Below are 11,768 nucleotides of genomic sequence, written 5' to 3'. Positions count from 1 at the left end.
TATGGAAAGAAGAGAAGGGAAAGGCAAAGGAGAAAAGGAAAGATATACCCATTTGAAGGCAGAGCTCCAAAGAAAAGCAAGGAGAGATAAGAAAGCCTTCCTCAGTGATCAATGCAAAGAAATAGAGGAAAACAATAGAATGGGAAAGACTAGAGATCTCTTCAAGAAAGTTAGAGACACCAAGGGAAATTTTCATGCAAAGATGGGCACAATAAAGGCCAGAAATGGTATGGACCTAACAGAAGCAGAAGATATTAAGAAGAGGTGGCAAGAATACACAGAAGAATTATACAAAAAAGATCTTCCTGACCCAGATAATCACGATGGTGTGATCACTCACCTAGAGCCAGACATCCTGGAATGTGAAGTCAACTAGGCCTTAGGAAGCATCACTATGAGCAAAGCTAGTGGAGGTGATGGAATTCCAATTGAGCTATTTCAAATCCTAAAAGATGATGCTATGAAAGTGCTGCACTCAGTATGCCAGCAAATTTGGAAAACTTACCAGTGGCCACAGGAATAGAAAGAGTCAGTTTTCATTCCAATCCCAAAGAAAGACAATGCCAAAGAATGCTCAAACTACCGCACAATTGCACTCATCTCACATGCTAACTTGCCTTGTGGCTCAGCTGGTCGAGAATCTACCTGCAATGCGGGAGACCTGGGTTCAATCCCTGGGTTGAGAAGATACCTTAGAGAAAGGAAAGGCTACCTACTCCAGTTATCTGGCCTGGAGAATTCCATGGACTATATAGTCCATGGGGTTGCAAAGAGTCGGACACGACTGAGCAACTTTCATTTTCACACGCTAGCAAAGTAATGCTCAAAATTCTCCAAGTGAGGCTTCAACAGTATGTGAACCGTGAACTTCCAGATGTTCAAGCTGGATTTAGAAAAGGCAGAGGAACCAGAGATCAAATTGCCAACATCTGTTGGATTATCGAAAAAGCAAGAGAGTTCCAGAAAAACATCTACTTCTGCTTTATTGACCATACCAAAACCTTTGACTGTGTGGATCCCAACAAACTGGAAAATTCTTCAAGAGATGGGAATTCCAGACCACCTGCCCTGCCTCCTGAGAAATCTGTATGCAGGTCAAGAAGCAACAGTTAGAACTGGACATGGGACAACAAACGGATTTCAAATCAGGAAAGGAGTATGTCAAGGCTGTATATTGTCACTCTGCTTATTTAACTCATACACAGAGTACATCATGAGAAATGCTGGACTGGATAAAGCACTAGCTGGAATCAAGATTGCCAGGAGAAATATCAATAACCTCAGATATGCAGATGACACTACCCTTATGGCAGAAAGCGAAGAAGAACTAAAGAGTCTTTTGATGAACGTGAAAGAGGAGAGTGAGAAAGTTGGCTTAAAACTTAACATTCAGAAAACGAAGATCATGGCATATGGTCTAATCACTTCATGGCAAATAGATGGGGAAACAGGGGAAATAGTGGCAGACTTTATTTTGGGGGGCTCCAAAATCACTGCAGATGGTGACTGCAGCCATGAAATTAAAAGACGCTTGCTTCTTGGAAGAAAAGTTATGACCAACCTAGACAGCATATTCAAAAGCAGAGACATTACTTTGCCAACAAAGGTCCATGTAGTCAAAGCTATGGTTTTCCCAGTGGTCATGTATGGATGTGAGAGTTGGACTATTGTAGGAGACAGGAAGAATAGAAGAAAAGCAGGCCCAGGCCAGGGCCACAGAAATAATTTATAATTATTGATAAATTGGATGCTTTAAGCCATGGGACTCTTGGAACAAGTCCAGAGGGAACAGTTCATAATCTTGAAAACAAGATATGATCCTAGGGGTGGAAAACCAACCCCAGACTGTTTCCCAAATGGCCTCTCAGAGTAACGTGTTTTTCCGGATCTGGAGGAAATCTATAAATAAGAATATTAGTCTTAGTTACTAATTTGTTATTGATTACTGTTTCTTGTTTACCCAAAGGTTAATGATCACTTTGTTCTTTGGCCCTGAAGGCCACATAAGTTACTGCTTAACCCCCTGCACCATTCCTTCCTTCAGGGCTGAGAGTGTAACAAAGCTGGCAGGGATTCCGTTTCGGCACCTTCATCTTGGAGCGGTGTTGGTCTCCTGATCCTCGCCTTTCACTGAACTCTTGTGTCTCGTTTCTGATTCTCCCGCCGCATCACGCTTTCGGAAACCCTGCTTGTCGAGCTGGACTGAACAGGGGCCTGAAAGTGGAACTAGCCTCGAGGCTAGGCTCCTAGCGGCGGAGAACGCAGGGAAGTCCAGCCTGCTCTGGCGGACGAGGAACGAACCTTGGTAAGCACACCCCTCCGGATTTGTCAATCAGGGTAACAATGGGGCAAAATCCTTCTAAGCATAGTGACTGTATGCAAGTGTTAAAAACTTGGTTAAAAAGTTCGGAGGTTGAGATTAGCTCAATCCTCTTTTAAAGAATTGTTTACTGCCACTGAAAAATATTGCTGCTGGCTAGCTTCAGACAGAGGGACTTTGAGGTAGGAATGGCAAGAAGTTACGCGTTGCCTGCGCTGTGCCTTCCCACGCAGGGAAAAGATTCCTTTGTCTGTATGGTCAGTAGGGAATTTCATTAGCACAGCTTTAGGACCACTGCAGTCCGAAGGCTCGGATTCAGGGGATTCTACAGAACAATTACAAGAACAAATGGAGGAAATGAATTTATATGATAACATTGGTGATGAGGAAGAGAAGCAGTCAATAAAACCGAAAAATAAGAGCCGAAAGAGTGACAAGTCAAGAACAGATCTTGCTCTCTAGTCCGACTGCATCTCTGGTTGAGCCTCCTCCGTTCAATCCTGAAACCCCCTGGGATGATGGATTTGCTTTTAAACCACAGATAACTGTGCCTAGTAAAATGACGCCTTTACAAAAGGGGGTTCCTATGGCACTATTGCAGGGGGATGAAGACGCTTTAGTTCTCCCTGTGGCTGTAACTCAGATCCCACCAGATCCTCAGTGCCGACAAGGAGGAATGTATTATGATTACAGCGCCAAACCATCTAAAACTATATGGGAGATAAAACAGGCATGTACCCAATATGGAACTAATTCTCCTTATACCATGGGACTAATTCAGGGACTTTCACAAGCTGACTGGTTAATTCCTTATGATTGGGAAATGATAGCCAGAACTTGCCTATCCACCTCAGGATTTTTATAATTTAGGACCGGGTGGCAAGATGAGGCAAATCAACAAGCTCACAGAAATGCAACAGCCAACCAGCCAGTTAATATAACGCTTGATCAATTAATGGGTACCAGAGGCTATGGTTTTTCCTGTGGTCATGTATGGATGTGAGAGTTGGACTGTGAAGAAGGCTGAGCGCCGAAGAATTGATGGTTTTGAACTGTGGTGTTGGAGAAGACTCTTGAGAGTCCCTTGGACTGCTAGGAGATCCAACCAGTCCATTCTGAAAGAGATCAGCCCTGGGATTTCTTTGGAAGGAATGATGCTAAAGCTGAAACTCCAGTACTTTGGCCACCTCATGCGAAGAGTTGACTCATTGGAAAATACTTTGACGCTGGGAGGGATTGGGGGCAGGAGGAGAAGGGGATGACAGAGGATGAGATGGCTGGATGGCATCACTGACTTGATGGACGTGAGTCTGAGTGAACTCTGGGAGTTGTTGATGGACAAGGAGGCCTGGCCTGCTGCGATTCATGGGGTTGCAAAGAGTCAGACACGACTGAGTGACTGAACTGAACTGAGGAAATTTTGGCGATGGCACCCAACTCCAGTACTCTTGCCTGAAAAATCCCATGAACAGAGGAGCCTGGTGGGCTGCAGTCCATGGGGTCGCTAAGAGTGAGACACGACTGAAGGGACTTAGAAGCAGCAGCAGCAGCAGAGGAAATTTTGGCACCCAAGCTCGGTTATAATTTGATGATCAATTACTTACTCAAGTGAGAATGATATGTTTAAAAGCCTGGGAGAGAATAAATCCACCCCAACAAGCCTCGGTTTCATTTGCCCAAATTAAACAATCAAATGGGGAAACATTTGTAAATTTTATCACAAGGCTACATCAAAATTTGAACAAAACAGTGTCATGGCCTGGTTTGAGAGATTTGCTGATGCAAGTTCTTGCTTATGACAATGCTAACTCAGAATGAAAAAAGGTGATTCAGCCTCACAAAGCACAGGGCGCCCCCCTAGAAGAATATCTTAAAGTTTGTCAGGATATTGGGTCAGAACCATATAAAATGCAACTCCTGGCTCAAGCATTGTCTAAGGCTAATAAAAAGACAGATATGAGATGTCACCAATGTGGAAAATTAGGACACATTAAAAAAGACTGTAAAGGAAGAAATTTAAAAAAGACAAAAAAATGATATCAAGACTCCAGGATTATGCCAAAAATGCCATAAGGGAAATCACTGGGCAAATCAATGTAGGTCAAAATTTCATAAAGACGGGACTCCCCTGTCAGGAAACGGGAATCGGCGCCTGGCTCAGGGCCCCAAAAACAATGCAGGCACTTGGAACGCAGTTCCTTTTGCCTACCCAGCTCAACCTCATGAAAACAATCAGTTCATGACTTACTCCCCGCAACATCAGGGAGCGCAGCATTAGACATACCAGGCTTAGAAAATTTAGTAGTAATGCCCTCTATGGGAATATATAAAATACCAACTGACATCTGGGGACCCCAACCTAAAAATACTGTAGGTTTAATAATAATAAGAAGCAATCTCACTTTAAACGGGGTCGAAGTTCAAATAGGAATAATAGATGAAGATTTTGAAGGAGAAATACTTATAATGCTAATAAAACCCAATGTTCCCTATCAAATATTGAAGGGAGGTCAAATTGCTCAATTGTTATTATTACCTTATATAAAATTAAATTCTCCTAAAAAGAGAATAGAGGAACTTGGAAGTACAGGAAAACAAGTATTTTGGCAAACTTTTGTTACAGACGAAAGACCAAAATTAGAAATAAAAATTATGGGAAGGCGATTCCCTGGACTTGTGGACACAGGGGCAGATGTTTCTATCATTGCCTCTAAACACTGGCCTCGATCCTGGCAGTTACAACAAGTCCTTACAATTATTACTGGAATAAGAACAATGAGCAATACAGCTCAGAGTGCATGCCCTGTGTGTTGCCAGAGGCCCGATCAACAAACTGTTATGCTTCGACCATTGGTCACTGATATTCCTATTAACTTATGGGCCGTGATTTACTTATGCAATGGGGAGCTTATGTTACAATACCTCCCATAATGTCTCAGACAAAACAAATTATGACTAATATGGGACTTCACTCTAGTACTCCTCAAAATTTAGCCTAGGGGCCACTGTTCCAAAGACTGCATTAAAAATAAAATGGCTTTCAGATAAACCTATATGGGTGGAACAGTGGCCTTTATCAAAAGAAAAAAATCGAAGCCTTACAAACGCTAGTAGAAGAACAATTAAAATTAGGACATATAGTAGAAACGACTGGCCCTTGAAATTCACCGGTCTCTGATTAAAAAGAAATCAGGTAAATGGAGAATGCTTACAGATTTAAGAAAAATCAATGGCTGTTATGGAACCCATAAGAGTATCACAACTTGGACTTCCTTCTCCCGCTATGATTCCAAAGTGATGGACAATTATTATCACCGATTTAAAAGATTGTTTTTTCACTATCCCATTAAATCCTAATGATGCTCCAAAATTTTGCTTTTACTATTCCATATTAATAATAAAGGCCCTACCTAGTCAGCGATATCACTGGACTGTTTTGCCACAAGGAATGATGAACAGCGCCACCTTGTGTCAACACTTTGTAAATCAGCCTTTATGTTTAATTAGAGAAAAATATCCACAAGCCTATATTATTCATTATATGGATGATATTTTATTAGCATACTTTGATAAGAAAATTCTTCAACAAATATTTTTAGAAACCCAAAAGATTTTATAATTGTATGGATTAATTATTACAGCAGATAAAGTTCAAATTGAAGCTCCTTATCAATATTTGGGTTATATATTAAATAGAAACACTATCTCCACAAAAAAACACAGATTCGAATTGATCAATTAAAACCTTTAAATAATTTTAAAAAATTATTAAGTGATATTAACTGGCTTCATCCAACCTTAGGGATTCCTAATTATGCCTTTAAAAATCTATTTAATATATTACAAGGAAATAATGAATTAAAAAGTCCTTGGTCTCTAACCCATGAAGCCAAAATAGAAATACAACAAATTAATCAGGCAATTCAAAAGCAACAATTGACCAGGGTAGAATTAAATCAGCCTATAACAGCCTTAATTATGGCCACTCCATATTCTCCCACAGGAATAATCTGGCAAACAGAAGCTATAATTGAATGGGTCTTTTTGCATCATAAACAAAATAAATTTATTGACTACTTATGTTGATGTGGTTAACAAGTTAATATTGAACAGGAGAACTCGTATTCAACAATTGTTGGGTTATGATCCAAAGACTATAATAGTACCATTTTCTAAAATACAAATTGAACATTTATATATTCAAAATACTGAATGGCAATTTGCTCTTTCTGATTTTATTGGCGACATTGATTGCCACTACCCTTCTAAGTTAATCAATTTTCTTAAAATACATGCTTTGATTCTCTCTAAAATAAAAAAAAATAGAGCCTATTCACAATGCTGTCACCTATTTTATTGATGCAAATAAGGACCTCAAAACAGGTTCTTTTGGTCCTACTGAAGATTTGGCAATCTAAATATCCTTCTGTACAACAGGCTGAGTTAGAAGCTGTATTATTATATATTAAAGAACCTGTTAACATTGTTTCTGATTCACAATATGCTGTCAAGGTTACTTCTTTAACCGAGACTGTAACAATACCCAACTCTAATCTGCCTATTATTCAACTGTTTAATCAATTACAAAATGCTATTTTTTATAGAAACAATCCTTTTTATATTACTCATATTCGATCCCATTCACAACTTCCAGGAGCTTTAGCAGAGGGAAACAATACTACTGACACTAAACTCATTTCATTTCTTTCTCATCACAATTTCATGAACTAACACACTTAAAAGTTAAAGGACTATAACATAAATTTCAATTGACTTGTCAACAAGCTAAAGATATTGTATCTCATCGTCCTTCCTGTCAACAAGTTAATTCTACTCCGACGTTGCCTGAAGGTGTTAACCCACAGGCATTATTTCCCAACGATATTTGGCAAACTGATGTAGCACACATTCCAACATTTGGCAATGCTGGACTAGTCCATGGGTCTATTGACACTTATTTTGGAATATCTGCATCACATCATACTGGAGAAACTGCAAATCAGTGGGTCTCTCACTTCAAACAAGCTTTGCTTACATGGGACTCCCTAAACATAAAAAAACCTGATAATGAACCAGCTTCTACAAGTGAAAGTGAAGTCGCTCAGTCGTGTCCGACTCTTTGCGACATCATGGACTCTAGCCCACCAGGCTGTGGGGCCCTAAATGGGAAACCTTGAAAAAGAAAGGCTAGCTTTGCGGTTTAGCGCTAAGATGGCGCCTGGCGGAAGAGATGAGGGCACGGCCCAAGTTGCTTATTAAAACTTTTGATTGGCTCTCTTGATTTCCGTGCGTGTGGACAGCGCGTGATCACCATAGACTCTTGTTACAATGAAGCGCATGATGGAGTTACAATGAAGCGCATGATGACTTGACCTTTAACGTGATTGGTCCAACCCTCGCAAACCCCCCCCCCCCCTTGCTTGCCTATATAAACCAAGAGTTTGTGGCAATAAAGCGGAACTGCTTAGACGGAAACCCTGTCGCGTTAGATTGTCTCTCGCTCGCCGAGGGGATGGGTTGGTGGACAGCAGGCTCACCTCTCCTCGGGACCCCTCGGCTTTGCTGAGGGAAGTTCCATTGCCTCTGTCTTTCTGCGGATCGCCCCCCGCACCAGGCTACATGGGATTCTTCAGGCAAGAATACTGGAGTGGGTTGCCATTTCCTTCTCCAGGGGATCTTCCCAACCCAGGGATCGAACCCAGATCTCCCACATTACAGGCAGATGCTTTAACCTCTGAGCCACCGGGGAAGCCCTAGCTTGTACAAGTCACACGTTAAAATTATTTTTTGAAGACCGGTCTATTAAACACATCACTGGAATTCCATATAAGCCACCAGGACAAGCTATAGTTGAATGAGTCCACTGAACATTAAAAAACACTTTACAAAAACTAAAAGGGAGAGAAAGGTATAGAATAGGACCTAATTTCTCAAAAGATAAATTAGCAATAGCTCTTTTTATTTTAAATTTTTGGGGTATTAGAGGGGACAATACAGAACCAGCAGCACAATATATTGGACAAATAAACTGCTAATGATTTGCTTTCTAAAAAAGAAACCTTACAACAAACTCAACAAGTCTTATGGAAAGAAAATAAGAGTTGGAAAAGGGAATTTTACTTAAACAAGGACGAGGTTAATGCTCTTATTTTAACAGAAGAAGTTGAACATCGGTGGATCCCAGAGTGAAAAATCTGGCCCTGGAAACAAAAGGACCTACTTCGATATAGACCCACTGTTTGAACCCCCGCTTGGAGCCATGTCACTGCTGATCCTTAATCCTGGACTATCTCTATCAAAAATAACCCAAGAAGCATCTTTGCCAACTTGGGGACAGATAGAGAAACTATCTCTGGAGGCAGAGAAGATGGTACACAGAAGAAGACTGCCAGAAACACCAGACAACCTGTTCTTGGCTATGGTCACTTTGCTGACCATGGTGGTAAGTACACAAGCTATAGTCATGACTATTGGACTTACATACCTAATCCTCCCCTGATGAGACCTGTGACTCTGGAAGATTCGCCAGTCCCATTATTTGTAAATGATTCTGCCTGGCTCCCCGGACCATATGATCAAAATCTTCCTATTAAAAAGGAAGAAGAAGGTTGTCAGTTGGTAAATTATACTGTTGGCTCTGATACCACTCCTATTTGTATTGGTTTTGGAAGTATATGCCTTAAAACAGGATATCAAAAATGGCTGTCAGTTGTCAAAGAATCAAATGATAATAAGACTTCCTTCTTTCTCTTAACTGCTCTTTTTTAGAAAAGGAGGAAACTTCCAGCATGATGAATCCACCTGATTTTCCTGATTGTATGGCTGAAATTAGCCATGGTACTGAAAATTAGATACAATGGAAGGGATCAGAAGGTCACTTATTATTAAATGTTACAGAAGGCTCCATTATCAATTGGGGACCCCGAGGAACCCCTAAACGTAAAGAATCTAAAGTGTTTTCCCCATGGGTATGTAAAAATAAGGCCCTTATTACTTATGGTAGTCAATCCCTCATATGGCATCGGGAAGGATTTGCCCCTCCATGCCTCGTTTAGATCATTACCCTATTCATAATGAAATATGGAACATACCCATGGCTTAGAAAAAAACTAATCACTTGGAATGGAGGATATACTGAATATATTTTAAATGACCCAAAAGTTACCTTTTAACTTTACAAAAAACTCTACCCACACTATTCAAACTTGTGTAAGAATTCCTTTTGTTTTTATGACTGGACCAGCAAAATATGATCCCAATTTGGGATTAATAATATGTCTTAATTGTTCATTTTATACATGTATAAATAACACCATTCTTTTTAATGAAAGTTGGCAAAGTATTTATATTCTTAAAACCAGAACTGGCATATGGGTTCCAGTTGATTTACAATGACCTTGGCAAGAAAGTCCTACATTATATGCTATTGAAGGAATATTGTAAAATCTTAAACATATTAAACGTTTTCTGGGATTGCTAATTGCTGCCATCTTAGGCACTATAGATAGCTATTACCACTTCGGTAGCCATAGCCAGAGTGGCTCTTCATCAGTCTATAGAAACAGTTCATTTTAGACAAGAATGGCATAGAGATGCCGACGTCCTTTGGACCCCTCAACAAAAAATTGATGGAGAGTTGGCCTCCCAAGTGGAGGCCTTCAACAATCTGTTATTTTATTAGGAGATCAACCGGTCAGTTTACAAAAACAGATGAGACTAAAATATGATTGGAACTATACTTCCTTTTGTGTAACGGCTTACAAATATTATAAGACACAATTCAATTGGGATAAAGTTAAACAACACCTATTGAACCATGGTAATATTTCTGTAGATATTCAAGACTTACAACAAGATATATTAAAAGCTTTTAATAAGCATCTCAATGTAATTACTGGATCAGATTATCTTGATAAGTTCCTGATAATCTTTCTTCTCTTAATCCCTTAAAACAGATCAAAACATTTGGATATGGAATTGCTCTGGTTATGGGAATGCTGTTAATTATATGTTTGTGTTTCTGCATAGTCTGGAGAAGAACAATCAAGAGACAATGAAACCAACAACAGCAACTAGTGTTTCTCACCATTTCTCATCTTGTGGAAAATCAAAAAGGGGGAGATGTAGGAGACAGGAAGAATAGAAGAAAAGCAGACCCCGGAGAGGGCCACAGAAGGAATTTATAATTATTAATAAACTGGAAGCTTTAAGGCATGGGACTCTTGGAACAAGTCCAGAGGAAACAGTTCATAATCTTGAAAACAAGATATGATCCTGCGGGCAGGAAACCAACCCCAGACTTTTTCCCAAATGGCCTCTCAGAGCAACGTGTTTTTCGTATCTGGAGGAAATCTATAGATAAGAATATTATTCTTAGTTACTGATTTGTTATTGATTACTGTTTCTTGTTTACCCAAAGGTTAATGATCACTTGGGCCCTGAAGGCCACATGAATTATTGCTTAACTCCCTGCACCATTCCTTCCTTCACGGCTGAGAGTATAATAAAGCTGGCATGGATTCAGTTTCAGCACCTTCACCTTGGAGCGGTGTTGGTCCCCTGATCCTCACCTTTCACTGAACTGTTGTGTTGTTTCTCATTCTCCCGCCTGCATCACGCTTTCGGAAACCCTGCTTGTAGAGCCGGACTCAACAGAGTATAAAGAAAGCTGAGCGCTGAAGACTTCATTCTTTTGAACTGTGGTGTTGGAGTAGACTCTTGAGAGTCCCTTGGACTGCAAGGAGATCCAACCAGTCCATCCTAAAAGAAATCAGTTCTTAATGTTCATTGGAAGGACTGATGCTGAAGCTTAAACTCCAATACTTTGGCCACCTGATGCAAAGAACTGACTCGTTGGAAAAGACCCTGATGGTGGGAAAGATTGAAGGCGGGAGGAGAAGGGGAGGACAGAGGATGAGATGGTTGGATGTCATCACCGACTCAATGGGTAGGAGTCCGAGTAAACTCTGAGAGTTGGTGATGGACACGGAGGCCTGGCGTGCTGCAGTCCATGGGTCGCAAAGAGTCGGACACGACTGAGCAACTGAACTGAACTGAATATTTACTGAGCATTTATGATTGCTAGGCTCTTTACATGCTTCATCTCACTCATCCCTTACAATATCCCATGGCACAGGTACTTTCATTATCATTTCCAATTTACAGGTGAGAGAAACTGAAGTTAAAGAGATTAAATAACTTCTCCAGGGAGCTCCTCGCTCATAAGTGGGAAACTCCATTCTAGTGACATTCAGAGGCCAGGCAGAGAAGTTAGACATTACCACCTAACACAATTATTCTGTAGGGACCAGGTTCCTGAACAGTGAACTCCACGAGCAAGCCCCAGGTGGAAAACTTCACGCCCTGCCGCTACCTCCCCGCCCCGGTCCGGGTTCCCTCCCTTACCCAGTCCTTTGCCGCAGCCACTCCCTGCGGCCCGAGCATTAAC

General features: G+C 40.7%; 1 protein-coding gene across 8 annotated transcripts in view; it reads left to right on the top strand.

Moving 5' to 3' along the window:
• The first annotated feature begins 2,067 nt into the window (after positions 1-2,067).
• The window catches only part of LOC138091253 (syntaphilin), a 100,384-nt gene continuing 90,683 nt past the window's right edge, over positions 2,068-11,768 (top strand). For 6 of the 8 annotated variants that reach the window (XM_068986942.1, XM_068986939.1, XM_068986944.1 and 3 more), the window contains exons 1-3: positions 2,068-2,305; positions 8,478-8,762; positions 10,349-11,456. The gene's annotated coding sequence lies outside the window, so the exon portion shown is untranslated. The remainder of the gene's footprint in view (positions 2,306-8,477; positions 8,763-10,348; positions 11,457-11,768) is intronic. The other 2 variants (XM_068986938.1, XM_068986937.1) reach the window with 2 other exon arrangements.

Source organism: Capricornis sumatraensis, chromosome 15 (assembly GCF_032405125.1).
Source record: "Capricornis sumatraensis isolate serow.1 chromosome 15, serow.2, whole genome shotgun sequence".
NCBI lineage: Eukaryota > Metazoa > Chordata > Mammalia > Artiodactyla > Bovidae > Capricornis > Capricornis sumatraensis.
This window is presented reverse-complemented; position numbering and strand designations above follow the sequence as displayed.